This window comes from Dipodomys spectabilis, unplaced genomic scaffold, assembly GCF_019054845.1.
Source record: "Dipodomys spectabilis isolate Male_0828 unplaced genomic scaffold, ASM1905484v1 ptg000030l, whole genome shotgun sequence".
NCBI lineage: Eukaryota > Metazoa > Chordata > Mammalia > Rodentia > Heteromyidae > Dipodomys > Dipodomys spectabilis.
In genome coordinates this window covers 1,283,346-1,305,635 of record NW_024870707.1, presented here as the reverse complement: position 1 = coordinate 1,305,635, position 22,290 = coordinate 1,283,346, and the positions used below count along the sequence as shown (strand labels likewise).

The 22,290-nt window shown below is 41.6% G+C and overlaps 1 protein-coding gene across 2 annotated transcripts in view; it reads right to left on the bottom strand.

The window, feature by feature from the left end:
* The window catches only part of CUNH11orf49 (chromosome unknown C11orf49 homolog), a 167,291-nt gene that overhangs the window by 134,761 nt on the left and 10,240 nt on the right, over nt 1-22,290 (bottom strand). The gene's annotated exons all lie outside the window — the stretch shown is intronic.

Sequence of the window (22,290 nt, the reverse complement as noted above, 5' to 3'; positions counted from 1 at the left end):
AATTCACAGATTTTCACTAAATTAGCAATATGCTGTTTAACTACGACTACACAGAGTAGTAATACTTACTCAGTAAGATATGAATGCAACAATTTATCATTTACCTGATATTTTCTATTAAAAACATTTTAAAAACTAGCCACCATTCACAATAACTGAAGTAACACTATGAGTTCAAATTCAAGATGATTTAACATCGAACCCTCTCTCTCCTGAATGATAAAACCTCCATACAGACAGGTGCTGGGGTTTGAACGCAGGTCCTTGTGCTTTGTAAGCAAGGGCCCTACCACTTGAGCCACACTGCCCGCCTGGGAGCTGTTTTTCAAATGAGTGTCACCTGTCAAATCCTCATTTAAAAACTATGTGCCCAGGCTAAGGGATATAGTTGGAATAATGCTCAATAATCCTACTGAGTTTCTATTTCAGTTATAAAAGTAAACGATATGACTGGGGATATTTCCAGATGCCCCAGAAGCCTAGGCCAAAGTGCACAAACCATCTGCAATGAATGACTAAAATAGCAGATGCTAAGCCAGGAAGCCTCAGTTTAGTGTACACAGAAAACTCATGCCAATATCTAACACTACCAAAGTCCTCACAAAGTATTCTTTGCATCTATTTTGCCAGCTCAATCATTTTGGAACTCATCACTTTTAGGAATATTGCAATGTCCAATTCTACCTTTCCAGCCAGGCCAACTCAATGGCCAATCAAATGCATCTTTTTTTTTTTTTTTTTGGGGGGGGTCCTGTCGTGGGCCTGGACTCTGGGCCTGGGCACTGTACCTCAGCTCTTTAGCTCAAGGCTAATGCTCTACCACTTTAGCCACAGCACCACTTCCGGCTTTTTTCCTTTTTGCTTATGTGGTACTGGGGAATGGAACCCAGGGCCTCATGCATGCAAGGCAAGTGCTCTACCACTGAGCCACCTTCCCAGCCCCTCAAATGCATCTTTTATGAAGCTTTCCCTGATTCTCTCTCAGCCAGGAGCAACCTTTTTTTCTACAGAACTCCCTAAAGACCTGTATTCCTGTATTAAATATTTCCATGGCACTTTTAGCCTTGCTAAAGAGCTATTTCTGTTATCCATGTACTTATCTTCTTTGTTAGACATCCTGCTCCTTGAAGACAGACAGGTGCCATGACTCATTTCTCTTTTATCCCCTCTAACACTCAGGACCATTCAGTATTTTCCATACAGTAGTCATTCAAATATTTACTGAATGAACACATAAACTGTATCCACTATTTATAAACTGTGGTGCTATTCTTTATTCAACTCAACCGTTTCAGGACTGTGCCTCCCAGGTGGGAAACACTAAGTACCAAAACACATTCTGCAACACTCTTCGGGCCCTTACAGGAAGCCACTTTTGTCCTGTTCTCAGCCACTCCGTCTGTTGCCTTTTCACTGTCCCTTTTCTCCCTGAGAAGGCACTTGTTCCTGTGATTGTTCCTAAGAGCCTCATTATGTTCAAGGTAAAGTGAGAAAGAAAAAAAAAATACATTCCATGCAATTACCAGTTCCTCACAAGTCTGGGGGCTGCTTGTCATTTCAACATCCAGGACTTGAATAAAAAGCAAGTCCAAATTCTTTTCACTCCTAAGAACAATTTTTCTTTTTTTCCCTTTTCTACCCCAAATGGAAGCACACAGCACAGGAAGCAGTCCTCAGTAAGCCACCATCCATAAACAGCTCGGCTGCAAGCATAACAAAGGTTCTGTTGTGCTCTTGTATGGCAGGGCCAGTAAGCAGCAGGAGCAGATGAACTCCTTAAGAAACAAAGGTTCTGTCTTCATGCAAATGTTTGCATTAATAAAAAATGAACAGAAAGATATAGAAAATGCAGGCTCGCTGGACATAATAGGTCTCTAAACAGGGAGGGATTTTTTTTTCCTCTCTCTCTTTTTCTCACTCACATTTTCCAGGCAGAGTCAGCGGGTCTTTTAAAAACTTTGTCATTCTGAACATTTCACAGACATCACAAGAAAGACATGCAAATACCAGAAGCAAATCAAAGGACATCCCGCTGCTCTGCTGGCGCCTCCCTCATCCATGCCTGGTTTGTCATTTTCTGTTAACCCTAGTGCTGGCTGACGTTTTGTTGAGGAATGGAGGCCCTCGCCCAAGTGGCAGGACATGTCCAGCCAGCTGGCCCCAGCACGGATGCCATTACAATGCAAGCCATGTACGACCACTCAGGGACACGTGCTGCCAGGCAACAAATGCAGGGTGTGATTTTTACACACTTTGCTTGCAAATCTGCATGGGAAAGAGCTGCTAACCACTTAATAAGATGTGCTCTTCTTGAGTGTGGGCATCATGGCGAGTTCTCTGAAGATGGATTTGCAGAGGTCTAGTGCTTCAAAGTGAAATGGACAAAAAGCGCCTTAAAATAAGTACAGAAAATAAAGAACCTTATGGTGGGAGAGGGTGAGTTACTCTGTGCCAAAGTAGTGTACTGTGCACTCGACTGGCCTCCTTTCATTTCATCTTTACAGTCACAATTTAATGAAGTGATTCAGCCCCATTTCACAGCTGAGAAAACTGAGTCTATTGCTTGATGATAATAGCAAGCCAAAACCCCTAAAAATATATTAGCACCCACTCCTCCCTGCCCCCATTTCCTATTGAGAATCAAACCTAGGGCGTGTGTATGCTAGGAAAGCTATCAGCCTATCAGTTTGGATTTTTGTTTCGTTTTGGTGCTGGTATGGTTGCTTCAATGCAGGGCCTTCTCTCTCGTGGCTTTTTCCATCAAGGCTGGTGCTCTACTGCTTTAACCATACCTCCACTCCCAGTTTTTTTGGTGGTTAATTGAAAATAAGTCTCACAGACTTTTCTTCCTGAGCTGTTTTCAAACTGTAATCCTTAAATCTCAGCCTCCTAACTTGCTAAGATTACAACAAGCATGAGAAACCAGTGACCCAGCCCAGCCCCAAATACCTACCTTTTAAATTGAAGCTTGCCAATTTAGTGCCTCTGAAAATATAATCATAAACATTCACCTACTGCAGGACAAACGATAGGGCACTCTCCATTTTTAATCAGGTGAAGACTTTCTTACCCATTTTTAAGTGAGTGATTTCCTTTTCTCTCTTTATTTTTTTATTTTTTTGGTGGTAATGGGGCTTTGATCTTGGGGCCTGTGAACACCTCCAGCCTTATTTTCTGCTAGTTATTTTCAGGATAGGTTCACCTTTCCTGACCAGAGTGCCCCTAAGCCACAACCTGCCTACTTTTTTAGGCTTCCTGTTATCACTGGAATCCTTGCAGGCAGCTTCTTTTATGGAGATAGATCTTCCTGGACTACAATCCTTCCAATCTAAGCATCCCAAGCAGCTACAATTAAAAAAGTGAGCTAATATATTCAGCTAAATGAGTGTGTGTGTGGGTGGGGGGGGTATTGTTGTTGTTGTAAGGTTATAATTATAATCTGTAGAAGTTTTCTCAAAGAAAGAATATAATTTCATGTTACATATAATTTAGAGGATTCAAAATCTAAAACTCATCTATAGTTACTATAGAATCCTATAGGATTTATTAGCAATGAATAAAACAACACCAGAATATGCATCTCATTTCCTAGATATACATAGTCCACTTTCTTTTCATTTTTTCCTACCACTCTATGTAAGCTTTACAAAAAACATAACCATTCAACCATCCTTTAGAGATGGAAATCAGTCTGGAGAATGTTGGCACAGAAAAACAAAAACCTAGCTGGGTGCTGGTAGCTCACACCTATAATCCTAGCTACTCAGAATACTGATATCTGAGGTTCACAGTGGTAGAGCACTAGCCTTGAGCAGAAGGGCTCAGGGACAGCACCCAAGCTCTGAGTTCAAGCCCCACAACTGACAAAAAAAGAAAAACAGAAACCTGAAACATTGATGATACCTTGAAGCTTACCCCACCAACTATCAACTGATTGCCTAGTTTCAGACTTCTGTTCTACAAGAAAGAAATAAACTTCTATTTTGTTCAAACCATGCTGTAGTTTCCGCTATTGTACGCAGACCTAACATTAACGTAAAACATCTATATATTTTCCAGAAAGTATAAATGATAGGATCAAATTAATGGGCTGCAGAATACCGGAATCAAATACAGTGACAACAGGGGTTATACCATGGGGGAAGAACATACAAAGAAACAAACAAAAAACAAAATCACATAGTACATTATAAGTACATTAACAAAAACAGCAAGAAAGATAAGGTGTCCTGCATCTTATGTCCTGCATCTTATATATACATTTTTCTAATTTGGGGAGGAGAAGGGAAATAAAAAATGCTGAAATAAAGGTACAGGATGACCCATTGTAACAATGAGATGTACAAGACACTATGTTGAGAACAAACTGTACAACCTTGTGGGAGGAGGCGGTAATTGTGGAGATGGGAGGGAAGGGATGGTAGGGGAAAAACAAAGGAGGGGGTAACAATGCTCAATAAGCAATGGACTCACTACCTTGTTCATGTAGCTGTAACCTTTCTGTACAGTATCTTTACAATAAAAAATATATATTAAAAAAATTAATGGGCTGGCAAGTGTCCACATCAGAAAGGTCAGTGGCCTCTTCCTCATGTAGGTGAGTCCAGGAGAGGACAGAACTGAGCCTTTCCAGACACTGCCTTGGAGAAATGTGCTGCTGTCTTCCATGTTCACTGGGCTGTAAAAATAGGGCAATGGCTTTTACAGCTCGAGCATTTATGTTGCTTCTCAAGTTTTTCTAAATACTCTCATGTACATTATATCATTGAACCTTATAATCAATCTAAGAGTCGATAGGCTGGGTTAACTCCCTTTTACAAGTGCTCTTAGTCACAGAGTTAATAAGGAATAGAGTAAGAACCTAATGTTTTTAATTTTTCTGTTTTAAATGGTACTAGAGTTTGCACTCAGGGCCTTCAATTTGGTTGGCTTTGTTCATGGCTGGCACCCTACCACCTGAACCTGCTGGTTAATTCTGCTCACTTCTGGCTTTGAACCTTGATCCTCTAGATTTCAGCTTTCTGGATAGCTAGGATTACAGGCTTGAGACACTGGTGCCTGGAAAAAAAGCTGATGCTTAATGTCATGAATATATTTTCCACTGAATCATAAAATAAAGATAATTCTTCAAAAGCTTTAAATGATCATGATTAAATAATGAAGTGATATAAAATAGACTGGCTATAAATCAATGCCTCAGTATATATAAAGACTTTTACAATTAATTATTCCATTTACTAACAGAGGAAGCATTCTATTTAATTTTAGAACTGGTGACAGCTCTGCTTCCTTCCCAGATGCTACATTTTGAACTAGTAGAGGAAAAGGAACAGATGAGGGCAGCACATGAAACATGAGGCAGCACAGGGAAGAATACTTCTCCCTAATGGTCATTTCTCTTTGGACCATCTATGGCCAGGCTCTATCCAGTATAAGACACCCAAAAAGCTCTGTTCATCAAGGGTGACCTAGGCATTAGTGGCTCATGCCTGTAATCCAGCTACTCAGGAGGCTAAGATCTGAGGATCACAGTTCAAAAGCAGCCTGGGCAGGAAAGTCTGTGAGACTCTTATCTCCAATTAACCACTAGAAAACTGGAAGTGGCACTGTGACTCTAAGTGGTAGATCACTAGCCCTGAGCAAAAAGAGTCCAGGCACAGTGCCCAGGCCCTGAGGTCAAGCCCCACAACCTACAATAATAATAACAATAATAATAATAATAATCAAGGACAGGTGGGCTATCTTTTTTTTTTTTTGTCGGTCGTGGGGCTTGAACTCTGGGCTTGCGCTCTTCAGCTCAAGGTGAGAGCTCTACCACTTGAGCCACAGCACCACTTCTGGTTTTCTAATGGTTTATTGGAGGTAAGAGTCTCTAAGACTTTCCTGCCCGGGCTGGCTTTGAACTGTGATCCTCAGATCTCAGCCTCCTGAGTAGCTAGGATTACAGGAGTGATCCACGGGCACCTGGCTAGGTGGGCTATCTTCAATCCAGCTCTTTAACAGCCCTACACTGCCATCCCTCAGACAGATATTCAGGAGCAACAGCCCTAGTCAGTATATCATACAACATGAGATCTGGTGGCTCATCCTGTCCCTACTCTGACTCCTTGGGGCATTATGCAAGTTACTTCGCCTCCCAATTACTTTCTTCACTAGATAATTAGTGAGAAGAATATTATATTCTCCAGGAAACCTAGAGGTCCAATTAAGCATAAGTAAACATTTTTTCTTCTACAATACTATTCCTAAAAGAATGAGGAGAATGAAATTCTACATGCTCTTTTATTTCTCTAAATTTGTACTCTGTCTTTCCAAAACAAAATGACCCAGGAGGAGGACATGTGAAAGGGGCCTATTTTAAGGGAAACATTAAGCTAAGGAGGAGAATTTTAACAGTGCCAAGGTAGGGCAAAGAAACTTCCTTTCCACTTTATTTTCTTGAGATTATAAAATAAGAAAGCCGACAGTAATCTTATTAGGTCATTTTGCAAACACAGCTGCAATCATTTTACTACTGTTTTAATTAAAAGATCATTATTATTATTATATTTTAAAATTGTTCTTGAATACAGAATTTTAAGTTATTTCCAGTTTTTGTTTGAAATAATGTTATATACATATCACTTCTCTTTTGAATTACTTCTTTAGGATATATTTCCAAAACCAAGACCTTGAATCAAAAGCTATGCTCATAGCTGGGCACCAGCGGCTCATGCCTGTAATCCTAGCTACTCAGGAGGCTGAAATCTAAGGATTGAGGCTCAAAGCCAGCCTGGGCAGGAATATCTGTGGGACTCTTATCTCCAATTAACCACCAGAAAACCGGAAGTGGTGTGGTTGCTCAAATGGTAGAGCACTATCCTTGAGCTGAAGAGCTGAGGGACAGTGCCTAGGCCCAGAGTTCAAGGCCCACAACTGACAAAAAAAAAAAAAAAAAAAAACTATGCTCATCGTAGTGACACTGGTGTGTGCTACTACACTATTACACTACTCCTCACAAAGACCACCCCAAATTCTGTCACCTCCAAAAGTTCTTTGCTCATATCCCAATACAAAGTTGTGGATTTTTTTTGTTTGTTTTGTTTTGTTTTTTGTTGTTTTTTTGGGGAGGGTCTGGTTGTGGGGCCTGAACTCTGGGCCTGGGAACTGTCGCTCAGCTCTTCAGCTCAAGGATAGCACTCTACCACTTGAGCCACAGCACCACCTCCGGCTTTTTCTGCTTATGTGGTGCTGAGGAATCGAACCCAGAGCCTCATGCATGCAAGGCAAGCACTCTACCACTGAGCCACCTTCCCAGCCCCAAAGCTGACTGTTTTAACCAACTAAAAAGTGTCTTAATTTGTAATGTTTTAAGTATCAATAACCCTTGAATATTTAGTTAGGTTATTTTTCTCCTTATATGGACTTTTTAACTATAAAAGCAACACAAGGGGTCAAGCATGATAACTCATATGCCTCTAATCCTAGATACTTCATAGGAACAAATAGGAAAACTGGTTTGAGTCTGGCCTAGCCAAAAAAAAAAAAATTAGTGAGACCTGATCTCAAAAGACAGCCAGGAACCAGACACTAGTAGCTCATGCCTGTAATCCTAACAACTCAAGAGGCTGAGATCTGAGGATCACAGTTCAAAGCCAGCCTGGGAAGGAAAGTACATGAGACTCTTATCTCCAATTAACCACCAGAAAACTGGAAATGACACAGTGGTTCAAGTGGTAGAGCGCTCATCTTGAGCTGAAGAGCTCAGGGACAGTGCCTAGGCCCAGAGTTCAAGCCCCAAACTGAAAAAAAATGAAGTTATTATAGTACAAAGCACATAGTGAAACTTACATGAGGAACAAAAAAGTAACATAACTTGGAACACATGATAATAATGAGGATCCTCAGATCTTAATCTCCTGAGTAGCTAGGATTACAGGTGTGAGTCACTTAGGGTCCTCCATATTTCCCAAGAGAACATGACAGCCAGACTTCCAGGAATGAACCTGGCTAGTTCAGCTCCTTCACTTTTGCCACTTACTCTTCAGGTATCCTGCATCTACTCCACAGAAATCTCTCCTCATCATCTCCCAGCAATCTCCTCTGCAGCTTTTATCGTCTCTCAGTCATCCATCTCTCTCATCCTACTCTCTGTCTTGAAACTCTCCTTCCTGGATTTTGTGGCTCTGCCTTTTCCTTGTTCTCCTCCCCAGTTTCCTTGCAATAGCTCACTGTCTATGAAAAGAAATGCTATTATTTACTGTGAAAGTAGCTCTCTGATGACAAATTTTAGATTTCTACAATAGGTCTCTAACTCTCAATAGAAAAAAATATACAAAAGTGTGTGTGTGTGTGTGTATGTAGATGTTTACAAAGGACAGGCCATACAGATTTAAGATAGAAAAATAAATAATGAAAGGGGATGATCAGGCTCAGTGGTAGAGGGAGACTGAAGGATGGAGGAAAGGAACAAGGGATGAAATACTTTTCTACTAAGAGAAAGAGATAAAAAGTCAAATACTACCTAGGCACCAGTGGTTCATACCTGTAATCCTAGCTACTCAGGAGGCTGAGATTTGAGGGTCCTGGTTTGAAGCCAGCCCAGGCAGAAAATCCATGAGGTTCTTATCTCCAATTAATCACAGAAAAAGCTGAAGTGGAGCTGTGGCTCAAGTAGTACAGCACTAGCCTTGAGCAAAAGGAGCTCAGGGACAGCTCCCAGGCTCTGAGTTCAAATCCTAGGACTGGCAAAAAAAAAAAAAAAAGTCAAATACCTCACAGAACCTCATGCTTTACCTGTAAGGACAAGCAGCTTCCAAAAACACATTTCACTTTAATTGAGAAAGATATCTCCACTATATACTAGGGGTGGCAGATTCTTGTTTACACCCTCCAAAATCCATGCTTTCACTCTTTTTACACCTAACTGCAGTTAGCCTTCAATTCCCAGTTTCTTGTGCCATTAGCAAGGGCCTATATGAAGTTCTCACCTATGAAATGTGAACATCAGCGACATGTACAACTTCTGTTTTGCTTGCTTTAAAGAGTCTTGCCTTGGACTCACTCATTCCTCTTTTCACTGGCAGGAAGTAGGAAGTAGCTATAGCTGCAACATTCCTGGAAACCAGGCATGTCCAATGGCTTGCCCTGCTAGCCTGAAGTCTATGATCACCTCTGAGAAAAGACTTTGTCTTGCCCACATTGGATTTAGGTTAAGTAAAAAGAGAAATAAAAGTCTTTCTTGTATCAACCACTGCACTGGAGGGAGTAGAGGGGGGAGGGCAGGTAAAGAGAGAGTATATCTTTTTTTTTTTTGGTCGGTCATGGGGCTTGAACTCTGGGCCTGAATGTTGTCCCTCAGCTCTACAGCTCAAAGCTAGCATTCTACCACTTGAGCTACAGCGCCATTCCCGGTTTTCTGGTGGTTTATTGGAGATAAGAGTTTCACGGACTTTCCTGCCCGGGCTGGCTTTGAACCGTGATCCTCAGATCTCAGCCTCCTGAGTAGCTAGGATTACAGGTGTGAGCCACCAGCGCCCGGCAGTGTATCTTTTTTATTAACAGTAGCTCAGCTCTTCCCCTAATCCCCTGAGAGATCAAGAGCATAAGGCTACCTCAAGTGTCAAGTCTAAGTAGACCTCAACAGCTTTCTGACCTAGTACAAAATATTACTGTGGAGGAAGGGGATTGGTGAGTATAGAGGAAGTATTAATTAACTATCAGTAATTAGTAATTACAAAGTCAAATTTAACATCAAGAGGAACCTACACCAGGTGGGCGCCAGTGGCTCCTGCCTGTAATCCTAGCTACTCAGAAGGCTTAGTTCTGAGGATCACGGTTCAAAGCCAGCCGGGGCAGGAAAGTCCAAAAGACTCTTATCTCCAATAAACCACTCAGAAAACGGGAAGTGGCGCAGTGGCTCAAGTGGTAGAGCGCTAGCCTTGAGCTGAAGAGCTGACAGACAGTGTTCAGGCCCAGAGTTAGAGAACAATGACTGACAAAAAAAAAAATAAGAGGAACCTAAACCACTAAATTTAAAAATAGGAGAATTAGAATCAAATCTTAACCCTACCAACTGCTATTGACAGAAATGCTGGAAAGTTTACTGAAGCTCTTTGAGTCTCCACTTCCTCCTATAAATAATAATAATATCCATCCTCATTGGTAAATATCAGACTGTATCCACTAATGAATAGGAAAGAGGGCTCATAGAAATTAGAGAACCTGGGCTAGGAATGTGGCTCAGTGGTAGAGCACTTGCCTTGCATGCCTGAGGCCCTGGGTTCGATTCCTCAGCACCACGTAAGCAAAAAGAAGAAAAAAGCCGGAAGTGGCGCTGTGGCTCAAGTGGTAGAGCACTAGCCTTGAGCTGAAGGGCTGAGGGACAGCGCCCAGGCCCAGGGTTCAGGCCCCACGACCGGACCCAAAAAAAAAAAAAAGAAAGAAATTAGAGAACCTGAGAGAAAGCAAAGTGAGTAGCAATACGAGCTTTTGAGTCAGATAACTTTCTTCAAACCTCAGATCCTCATGTAGTTAGTTGGCCATGAACTCAGACAAGTTACATAACCTAAATCTCAGTTTTCCTTGAGGTAAAGTGGGATCAATCTGGTGCCTCCTCAGAAATCTGCTGTGAAGACGGAATGGCACTATTATGTACCTCCAGTCTTGCACAGGAGGATTGACTCTAGCTGGCACACCAAGAACATCTAGTCAAATCCACTTTCCATTTAAGACATTATTGATGCAAACTGAGCACATGGCTCATGCCTGTAATCCTAGCTACTTGTGAGGCTAAAATTGGGAGGATCACTGTTTGAGGCTACCTGAGCAAAAGATTCCCATCTCAACCAATAGAAAGATGGGTATGCTGGAGTGCACCTGTCATCCCAGCTAAATGAGATGTTTAAATAGGATTGTAGTCCAGGCTAGCCCATGCAAATATGCAAGACCTTATTTGAAAAATAAGTATGGGCTGGAAATGTGGCTTAGTGGTAGAGTGCTTGCCTAGCATGTATGAAACCCTGGGTTCAATTCCTCAGTACCATATAAACAGAAAAAGCCAGAAGTGGTGCTGTGACTTAAATGGCAGAGTGCTAGCCTTGAGCAAAAGAAGCTCAGAGACAGTGCCCAGGCCAGAGTTCAAGCCCGAGGACCTAAATAAATAAATAAATAAAGTAAACATGGCTTAAGTGGCAGAGTGCCTGCCAAGCAAGCACGAGGCCTCAAGTTCAAACCCTAATACTACCAAACAAAGAAAACAATACATTAATGGGGGCAGCTGTACAACTTAAAAGTTGAAATATTTCTGTGCTTAAAAGGAAAAAGGGGGGAGGGGGCTGGGAATGCGGCTTAGTAGAGTGGTAGAGTGCTTGTCTAACATGCATGAAGTCCTGGGTTTGATTTCTCAGTACCACATAAACAGAAAAAGACAGAAGTGGTGCTGTGTCTCAAGTGGTAGAGTGCTAGCCTTGAGCAAAAGAAGCTCAGGGACAGTGCCCAGTCCTGAGTTCAAGCCCTAGGACTGGCAAAAAAAAAAAAGGAAAAAACTTGAAAAGACGTGATCCCTACCAAAGGGTTGAGGATTAAGAGAAGTAGCTTTTCTCTCCTTTATGTCACCTGTTAGAAAACTAAATCTGAGAAATGAAGTTATAGAAATATTGATACTGCTGGGCACTGGTGACCCACGCCTGTAATCCTAGTTACTTAGGAGGCTAAGATCCAAGGATATTGGTTCAAAGGTAGCTGGGGCAGGAAAGTCCATGATACTCTTGCCTCCAATTAGCCACCAGAAAACCAGAAGTGGAGATGTGGCTCAAAGTGGCAGAACACTAGCCTTGGGTGAAAGAGCTCAGGAACAGCACCCAAGCTCTGAGTTCAAGCCCCATTACCAACAAAAAGTAAAATAAAATACTGACACCTATAACTAGAAACAAAAGATGAAATTCTTAGCTTGTGAAATTACCTATGGCACCTTCTCAGGTTGTGCTGACTAAAATACCACCAGAAATGAAAGAATAGATGCCAGTGATAATTTTATCATTGAAAAATAGAAATTTTTCTGGTGTCCCTTCTCAAATGATGACAGCCATTACTTGGCTGAGTTTTAGAACTTCCTCCTATACCCCTCAACAAGTTATTTTATCCCAATGCACTGAAAAGATAAGAAAAAGTTCTTAGGTAGCAAACCAAACACTTATTTTCCATGTAAGTTTGTCTCTCCTTTAGAAATAGATTGAAAATAAATACTAGAAGAGCAAAGGTCAAAACACCCTGTGTCCAGACACAGCAACAGAAATCAGCCAGACTTCAAAGATTATAGGTAAAACCTTGAAGAGAGCCGGGCACCGGTGGCTCACGCCTGTAATACTAGCTACTCAGGAGGCTGAGATCTGAGGGAGGACTGCGGTTCAAAGCCAGCCCGGGCAGGAAAAGACCATGAGACTCTTATCTCCAATAAACCACCAGAAAACCAGAAGTGGTGCTGTAGAATGCTAGCCTTGAGCTGAGGGACAGCTCTCAGGCCCAGAGTTCAAGCCCCAAAACAAAAAAATAAAAAAAATAAATAAATAAAAAACCTTGAAGAGGGGCTGGGAAGGTGGCTCAGTGGTAGAGCGCTTGCCTTGCATGCATGAGGCCCTGGGTTCGACTCCTCAGTACCACATAAGCAAAAAGAAAAAAGCCAGAAGTGGCACTGTGGCTCAAGTGGTAGAGCGCTAGCCTTGAGCTGAAGAGCTGAGGGACAGCACCCAGGCCCAGAGTTCAGGCCCCAGGACCGGACCCAAAACAAAAAACAAAAACAAAAAACCTTGAAGAGAAGGTTTTGAGAGGATTTAACCTGCTAACTTGTATAGTTACCATTCTCTACCATATCAACAAAAATTAATGGCACATGTGAGACTTTATAAAGTAACACATATCTAAATAAGCAAGTTTGATGGTTTACAGACTATCAAGAACAACCTTCGATTTTAGGTCTCATTAAACAGTTTACTTTCAAGATACCTGAGAAATATTAACTAACACATCTTCTCAACCTCCTGTGAGGTAACTTTTATCAACTCTATTTGTTGGGAAAGTTTGATCAAGGAGAATAATGATAGTATTTTCTGTTTACAAAACACCTTCCCTATGAACTCCACAGGGAGTTCCTGTAAGGTAGGTACAAATATTCCCTTTGCCATTTTTATAGATGAAATCCCACAAATCAAGGAGCAGGATGACCTACTCCTGTGAGCCTGAATTTTATCCACCAGGTACAACACATTGTTCAAGATGAACACTTTACCATGGACTCAAGTCTGAACTGCAGCTGCAAGTTTTCTCTACAGTCATCTTTCAATGCACCACATTGCAAAAAAGACTGGAGTCATGTATGCATTCACTGTTTATAAAGCACAGTGTTATCGTTTTTCTAAATTGGGCTCTTTTAAGTTTTATCTAGATGCCCAAAAGCTAAATTATTTTTTGTTTACTGTCTGTGCACTAGCATTGTAATGATGTCATCAGGAATGTACAAAACGCTGAGACAAGCTGCAGAGCCAATAAAAGCAACTCACTTGGGGAAGAGTGCATTTCTTCTTTCTTTTTTTATTTTTTTCTTTTAAGTAGCCAATACACAAAGATGACTCATTAAGCCCAAAAGAGGTGACGATGCCATGTAAGAGCTTCTTATGCAGCCTTCCACAAAGAAAGCTGAGTGGCAGCATAAGGCCTCCTCTTCTATGCATTTTCCTCTAGGCAGAATGTGCATTTGTGTGGCTACATACACAATAATAATCTCCCCTGAAAGGCAATTCCTTCCATATGACAGGCTCAACAGTGGCCTGAGTGCTAGCATCATGTTGCCCGTGCCGTTAACATGCTGAAATACCAACCAGACACATTTAATGTCGCTTTCTTTTTTTTTTTTTTTTTTTTAATCTAAGATGAGACAGAAGCAGCAAAGCTGGAAAGAACTCCACACAGAGAGAAAGGCGGCCAGTCCAGGCGCCCAAACTCACTTTCTCATGGGCTAAACTTCTTTGTGTGGTGCCTACTTACGTGTCAATTTGCAGGACTTTGGGGCCTGAGAACCATGGAGCCAAGTGGTTCTGGCAGCCTCTCCATTTGACAAGCAAAGCCAAAGACATGTGGCCTTTGGTACATTGCACATTCAAAAGTGTTATTGTTTCCAACATGTCTATTTTTAAATATATAATTTTCTCATTTAGAGCACGTTGTATGTAAGTTGGCCACAGGAAGCATTCTGCCCCACATTTTTTTTTTTTTGCTTTATTTATTTATTTTACAAAAAAAGGCAACAGGCCTACCCCTAATGAAGCCCTACCCCTGCCAAAAGTCTCTATTTACTGAAGGGGTCAAGAGGGTTATCTTAGGTGAGAGAAGTCTGAATTTAACACCTGATATGAAGTCCTCAGGCACAAGCAGATTTCTGTGAGATTATAGAAACTGAATCTTGTGTTTTATCACAATTACCTGTAATCTCTGGGCTAGATAATAGTATTAACAAGGAGACCTGGGAGCTACACAATAGGACAGCTGGAAAAAGGCTTACTCTCTCCAAAGAACAGTGCTTTTAAAAGCTAATTCAGAGGAGAGGTTCTCAAGATGGCGACGGGGCAGTAGGGAAACGCCACAGCTCTCTCCAACCAAAAAGAGAGTTCGAGTTCCAACCTTTAATCTCCCCAAGAGACCGACAACAACAAAAAGACGAACACTCAGAGAAAAACCAGAGGTGGAAAATAACAAAAAAAGAAAGAGAGGAAAAGAAGAATTTCAGAACAGAGAAGAGCGAAGACCCCTCCCCCAACCTTTACTGGCCGCGCGGCAGTGCGCCAAGCCGCCGGCCAGCCGGCCCGGCGGGGGCTGCCGGAGCCACAGAGACACAGGGGGCTGCTTGCAGATCACCAGGTACCGGATTGCAGAACAGCGGATCGCCAGGAACAGAGAAACCTACCAGCCGGGAGTCTCCAGGAGGATCCCACCCCACCCATCACTCTCCACCGGAGCGGAGAGGCTCCATCCCGCCAAAGCCGCCCGGCACCAGCAGCGCCACAAAGGGACCTGTCGCGATCGCAACGACCCGGCGGGGGGCCGCCCAACCCAGCCCGCAACCACCCCAACTGAACTCGGACTGCAACAACAACTGACGGACTGCAACAACAACTGACGACCTACAGGGTGAGTACCCATCAGGGGACAGGGAATCCATCAAGGGAGACCAGAGCTGGAGGGAATCCCCAGACCCTGACCTAGACTCCCTACCCCAACACCCGGACCACAGGACCCACTAAAACTGGGAACTGTTCGAGAGCCCCACCAGCCGGTGGAGCACACTCTGCTGGCCAGGCCAGAGCAAGAGCGCCCCGGGAAGGGAGCTTAAATGCTCAAGCCAGGAACAGTGCCCCTGGGTCAAGACTACCAACAGTAGAAGAAATTTGAACTGTGTCCTCCAGGCTGCATAACCAAGGTGGTATACACATTAGCACAGGCCTAACGAGCGCGCTCCAGGCTGGGGCCGGAACCAGGCCAGGGGACCGGCGCCTGAACAAAGCAAAAAGGGTCAGAAGTGGGGCTGTGGCTCAAATGGTAGGGTGCCAGCCCTGAGCTGAAGAGCTGAGGGACAGCACCCAAACCTAGAGTTCAAGCCCACAACCAGCCCAAAACAAACAAAAACACATCAGGAGCCCATAGCAGACTCCAGTATTTGGGAGAGTGCATCCAGAGCATCTGATCTTCCCAAGAGCACCCGCAGGAGCAAACACAAGCAGTCTAGGCTGCTCAACCCTTCCAAAGGCGGGAATTGCTACAGCAGAGAGCTGAGAATCCTAAGTGAATAGCAGCTGGAAATAGGCTCCCAACAGAATCCAGATCAGACACAGACTCTCTCTACCAATAGAGAATCAGCAACCAAGCAAAGACAGACACACCAAAACAAGATTGAAGAGCAGTCTCCTGAACCCCCATGCGAAAATCACAGAGAAAAATCACAAGGTTTACCACTACCCAGGACAGCAAGCTCACCTCAAAAGCCAGCAGCCACGCAGGGGAGAGCCCCAGTGGGAGCAAAGCAGGAATGGAAGACAAAAACTACATCCAAGGGTTGCTGGAGGCAATGACTCAAGAAATAAAGCGAGAAATGGATCAGAAATTGAAAGAGCACAAGGATGAACTATCAAAAGATATACAGGATATCAAACAAAAATTGGATGCAAAAATAGAAGCTGCACAAACCTCAGTAAGAAGTGAGATAAACGCCAAATTAGAGGTAATGCATACTGATATCACCTCATTGAGAGGTGAGATCAGTACTCTGAGAACCAACATTGAATCCATAAAGGGATCCATTTCCATCATGCAAACCACAATAGAAGCCACGGTCAACAGAGTGAATGAAATGGAAGGTAGAGTGTCAGATACAGAAGACAGAATACACCAACTGGACCAAAAAGTGACAGATATGGAAAAATCACTCAAATTAAACCAAAGGGAAATTCAAGAGCAAGCAGATAATGCTAAAAAATTTAACCTTCGCATAATCGGAGTGGACGAAGGTGAGGAATTCCAGAGCAAGGGAATGCAACACCTATTTAACAAGATAGTCAATGAAAATTTTCCCCACCTCAAAAACGACCATCTTAACTACATCACAAAAGCTTATCGAACACCCAACAAGCAAGATCCCAGGAGAAACACTTCTAGGCACATAATAGTAACAATGATGGATCTGAATAATAAGGAAACAATCCTGCATGCAGCAAAAATGAAGAAGGAGCTATACTACAACGGGAAAAAAATTAGAATCACTGCAGATCTCTCCACACAAACAATGAATGCAAGAAAAGCCTGGGAAAGCACCATACGAGCCCTGAGAGCCAATAACTGCCAACCCAGACTGATATACCCGGCAAAGCTAGCATTCACATTCGATGGAGAACTGAAAACTTTTAATAGCAAAGAAAAACTAAATGAATACATAAACATTAAGCCAGCATTACAAAGAATTCTAAGAGGGGGGACACAACCTGAAGAAAGCAACCAGGAACTGGGACCTGCCCCAAACAGGCATTACTCAAAGTCTAACTGAGCAAGCACAGGAGGAAAGGAAAGAAGAAAAACTTAGGAAAACGGAATGGCAGGGACAACAATGCATCTCTCTATACTTTCTCTTAATATAAATGGGCTGAATTCGCCAATTAAAAGAAAACGAACTGAGGACTGGATCAGAAAACAAGACCCATCCATCTGTTGCCTTCAGGAGACCCACCTCTCAGCCAAACATACAAACAAACTCAGAGTGAAGGGGTGGAAAAGGATCTACCAATCAAATTCCCCCAATAAGAAAGCAGGTGTAGCTATCCTGATATCTGACAAAATAAACTTTTCATTAAAATCAGTACAGAAAGACAAGGACGGACATTACATATTAATAAAGGGAACAATCCAAGAGGAGGATATAACCATCATCAACTTATATGCCCCAAATATCGGTGCACCCAGATATGTTAAACAAATGCTCTCAAACTTACAGAATAAAATAGATCCCAATACGATAATACTAGGAGACTTTAACACGCCACTCTCACCAAAGGACAGGTCTACCAACCAGAGGATTGGCAAAGAAGCTACCGAATTAAGTGAGGCCATACTTCAAGCGGAATTAACTGACATCTACCGAGTATTTCACCCTAAAACAACACAGTACACATTCTTCTCAGCAGCTCATGGAACTTTCTCCAAAATAGACCATATCATAGTTCATTCAAGGAACTTAAGCAAATACAAAGGGATCGACATAATCCCCTGTATCCTATCTGACCACAGTGGAATCAAGCTAGCTCTCAATAACAAAGCATACCGCAGAAATTTCTCTAATACATGGAAATTGAACAGCACACTCCTTAACAAGGCCTGGGTAACAGAAGAGATCAGAGAAGAAATAAAGCATTTCCTAGAACTCAATGAAAATGAAAACACCTCACAAAGAAACTTGTGGGACACAGCAAAAGCAGTCCTGAGGGGCAAATTTATTGCCCTCAGTGCCCACATCAAGAGAATGGAGACAGACCAAGTAAATAATCTCATGTTGCAACTAAAACAGCTAGAAAAACAAGAAAAAATGGGACCTAAAGCTACTAGACGAAGCCAGATAACCAAATTGAGAGCAGAGATTAACCAATTAGAAAATCAGAAAACCATAACCAAAATAAACCAAACAAAAAGCTGGTTCTTTGAAAAAATAAACAAAATTGATGGCCCGTTGGCAAGATTAATTAAAAAAAGAAGAGAGGAAACCCATATTAATAGGATTAGGGATGCCACGGGAAACATCACAACACGTACCCAAGATATCCAAACAATTCTAACAGACTACTTTCAAAAGCTATACTCTCTAAAGGAAGAAAATCTGGCGGAAATGGATGCATTTTTAGAGAAATACAAGTTACCCAAACTGAGCAAAGAAGAAGTTAACCAATTAAATAAGCCAATATCCTATAATGAGATACAGGAAGCTATCAAAAGTCTTCCAACAAAAAAAAGCCCAGGACCAGATGGATTCACAGCAGAATTCTATAAGACCTTTAAAGAAGAACTAATACCCATACTCCTCAAGCTCTTCAGAGAAACAGAGAAGGAGGGAGCTATCCCAAACTCATTCTACGAAGCCAATATCACACTCATCCCCAAACCAGGCAAAGACCCAACCAAAAAGGAGAATTACAGGCCAATCTCCTTGATGAACACAGATGCAAAGATCCTTAACAAGATTCTAGCTAACAGAATCCAGAAACACATAAAAAAAATAATACACTATGATCAGGTAGGCTTCATCCCAGAGACACAGGGATGGTTTAACATACGTAAGTCAATAAATGTAATCCAGCATATCAACAGAGCCAAGGTCAAGAATCACATGATTATCGCCACAGATGCAGAAAAGGCCTTTGATAAAATTCAACATTCATTCATGCTAAAAGCTCTGGAGAAAATAGGAATAGAAGGAACATTTCTAAAAACAATAAAAGCCATTTATGACAGACCAATAGCCAATATTATACTTAATGGGGAAAAGCTACAACCAATCCTCCTAAAAACAGGAACAAGGCAAGGATGTCCACTGTCTCCACTCCTCTTCAACATAGTCCTAGAACCCTTAGCCAGGGCAATAAGGCAAGAAAAAGACATTAAAGGGATCCGCATAGGGAAAGAAGAAGTGAAACTATCCCTTTTTGCAGACGACATGATACTATACCTCCACGATCCCAAAAACTCCATCCCCAAACTTTTAGAAATCATAAGTCACTTCGGCAAAATAGCAGGATACAAAATAAACCCACAAAAATCAGTTGCCTTCCTATACACTGATAACGCACAGGAAGAGAGGGAAATAAAGGGAGCAACCCCATTCACAATAACCTCCCAAAAAATAAAATATTTAGGAATTAACCTAACCAAAGATGTAAAAGAACTATTTAATGAGAACTATAAAAAGTTAAAGAAAGAAATTGCAGAAGACACTAGGAAATGGAAAGACCTCCCATGCTCCTGGATAGGCCGACTTAATATAGTAAAGATGGTGATACTTCCAAAACTAATATACAAATTCAATGCAATTCCTATTAAAATCCCAATGACGTACATCACTGAAATACAGAAAACAGTCCAAAAATTTATATGGAACAACAAAAGACCTAGAATAGCCAAAACAATTCTAGGGGATAAAGACAATATGGGAGGGCTATCCATGCCGAACTTCAAACTCTACTACAGAGCTATAATCACAAAGACAGCATGGTACTGGCACAAAAACAGACCCGAAGACCAATGGAACAGAATAGAAGATCCAGATATAAATCCACAGGCCTACAGCCAGCTGATATTCGACAAAGGAGCCAAAGACATACAATGGAAGAAACACAGCCTCTTCAACCGCTGGTGCTGGGAAAACTGGGCAGCCACATGCAGAAAACTAAAAGTGGACCCCAGCCTATCACCATGCACCAACATCAACTCAAAATGGATTAAAGACCTTAACATTAAACCTGAATCTCTGAAACTACTGCAGGACAGAGTAGGAGAGACACTTGAACTAATAGGCACAGGAAGGAACTTCCTGAACAGAGTCCCAGGGTCACAACAAGTTGGAGAGAGACTCGACAAATGGGACTACCTTAAAATAAAAAGCTTCTGCACAGCTAAATCTATCGCAACTAAGCTAGAAAGACAACCAACTAATTGGGAAAAAATATTTACCAGCAATATATCAGACAAGGGGTTAACATCCTGTATATACAGGGAACTCAAGAAACTAATCCCTCCCAAACCTAACAAACCAATTACTAAATGGGCAAGGGAACTAAAGAGGGACTTCTCAAATGAAGAAATAAAAATGGCAAAGAAACACATGAGGAAATGTTCATCATCCCTGGTGGTGAAGGAAATGCAAATAAAGACAACCCTGAGATACCACCTTACCCCAGTCAGAATGTCCCACATCCACAAATCAGCCAACGACAAATGCTGGAGGGGATGTGGAGAAAGAGGAACCCTATTACACTGCTGGTGGGAATGTACACTTATACAACCACTTTGGAAAGCAGTCTGGAGGGTCCTTAGAAAGCTAAAGATTGACCTCCCTTACGACCCAGTCATACCACTTCTAGGCATCTACCCTGAACAACAGGAACCAATATACAAGGACACGTGCACCTCCATGTTTATTGCAGCACTGTTCGCAATAGCTAGGATATGGAAACAACCTAGGTGCCCCACCACAGATGAATGGATCCAAAAATTGTGGTATCTATACACAATGGAATATTATGCAGCCATTAGAAATGACAAAATAATGGCATTTGCAGGGAAATGGATGGAGCTAGAAGGAATCATGTTGAGCGAGGTAAGCCAAGAACGAAGAGACAAACGGTACATGGTCTCCCTCATAAGTGGATGCTAAATCCAAAAGGTTAGTGATACGACAAAACTAACAGGACTTAAGAAACAAAGAACTCCCGCTCATCTGGTTGAACCACTACTAAATATCCTCATGCTGCTGATCACAAATATGGTATATAACATGTGAACACTGTTATATATTACAGACTGTGGTAGACAATTTGCTCCAGGGAAGTTAGAATGAACTTGTGACTTTGAAATTATGTAATCATTTAATCACAATCAAAAAAAAAAAAAAAAAAAAAAAAGAACCTCGGGGAAGGGAGGGAGGGAGGGGATGGTAGGGGGAAAATAATGGAGGGGGTAACAATGTTCAAGAGGAAGTGTACTCATAACCTCACTCATGTAACTGTGACCCTCTGTATAGTAGCTTTACAATAAAAAAAAAAAAAAAAAAAAAAAAAAAAAAAAAAAGCTAATTCAATGAAGAAAAAGAAAGAGCTCTGAAAGTGCCTTTCAAACAATATTTACTTTTACTAGGTTCCTGCTAATCAAACAAAACTTAGCTAAAAGCTTTTATGAAAAATATATTTGATGATTTCTGCAGTAATTGCTTCGTTTAAAGAAAGGTGCTTAAGAAAAAAAAAACAGTTAATGGATCAGTAATTTGGTAAGTTCAGATGTGAAGTGGGAAAATCCCTCCTCTCTTTGATAGATGATTAAAATTCTACTCAGATAAATGTGTTTTGACTTGAAATTCCAATCATAGAACGAGCTATTTCCTAGGGCTGTTAGGGAAGTAGTACAAGGGTGATCCCAACCCAGAAACAGGGACCCACAGATTCATTTACAAGGGTAATTCCATTCTTAATCAAAGCTTATCACTCTGCACAACCTAAGCAGAGTGCATCTCTCATGGAGATGCACCCAAATTGTTCAAATACTACTTTTCAAAAATGAATTAAATTTTAGCCAAAATTTAGAAACTACGATATCACCCAAGAACATAATCAGAGTCGTTAAAGCCCAAAGGATCTAGTCATCCTTTCTTTCACCCATCAAAGGGGAAAGAAAACCAACAAAGTGACTCTCACATGCTAGGAATTCAATAACTATTTGTTGAACTGGATTCCTTTCTGCCATTTATTTTAAAATTTATTCTGCTACTTAATGCAGACCATTCATTCAACAACTGAACACTTCACTTGGGCCAACCACTATGCTACATTGGAGAGATACTGAGAAAAAGCCTATCCTCATGGCTTACATTCTAATAGGAAACAGACAATATCCAAGTATCTAAGGAGAAAACAAGAGAACTGTAATGAGTGTAATGGGGATATAAGCAGGCTGATGAACTACAGAGGCCAATGGGTCTTGCCACTTCTGATCTACTATTATTACTTCTTAAAAATT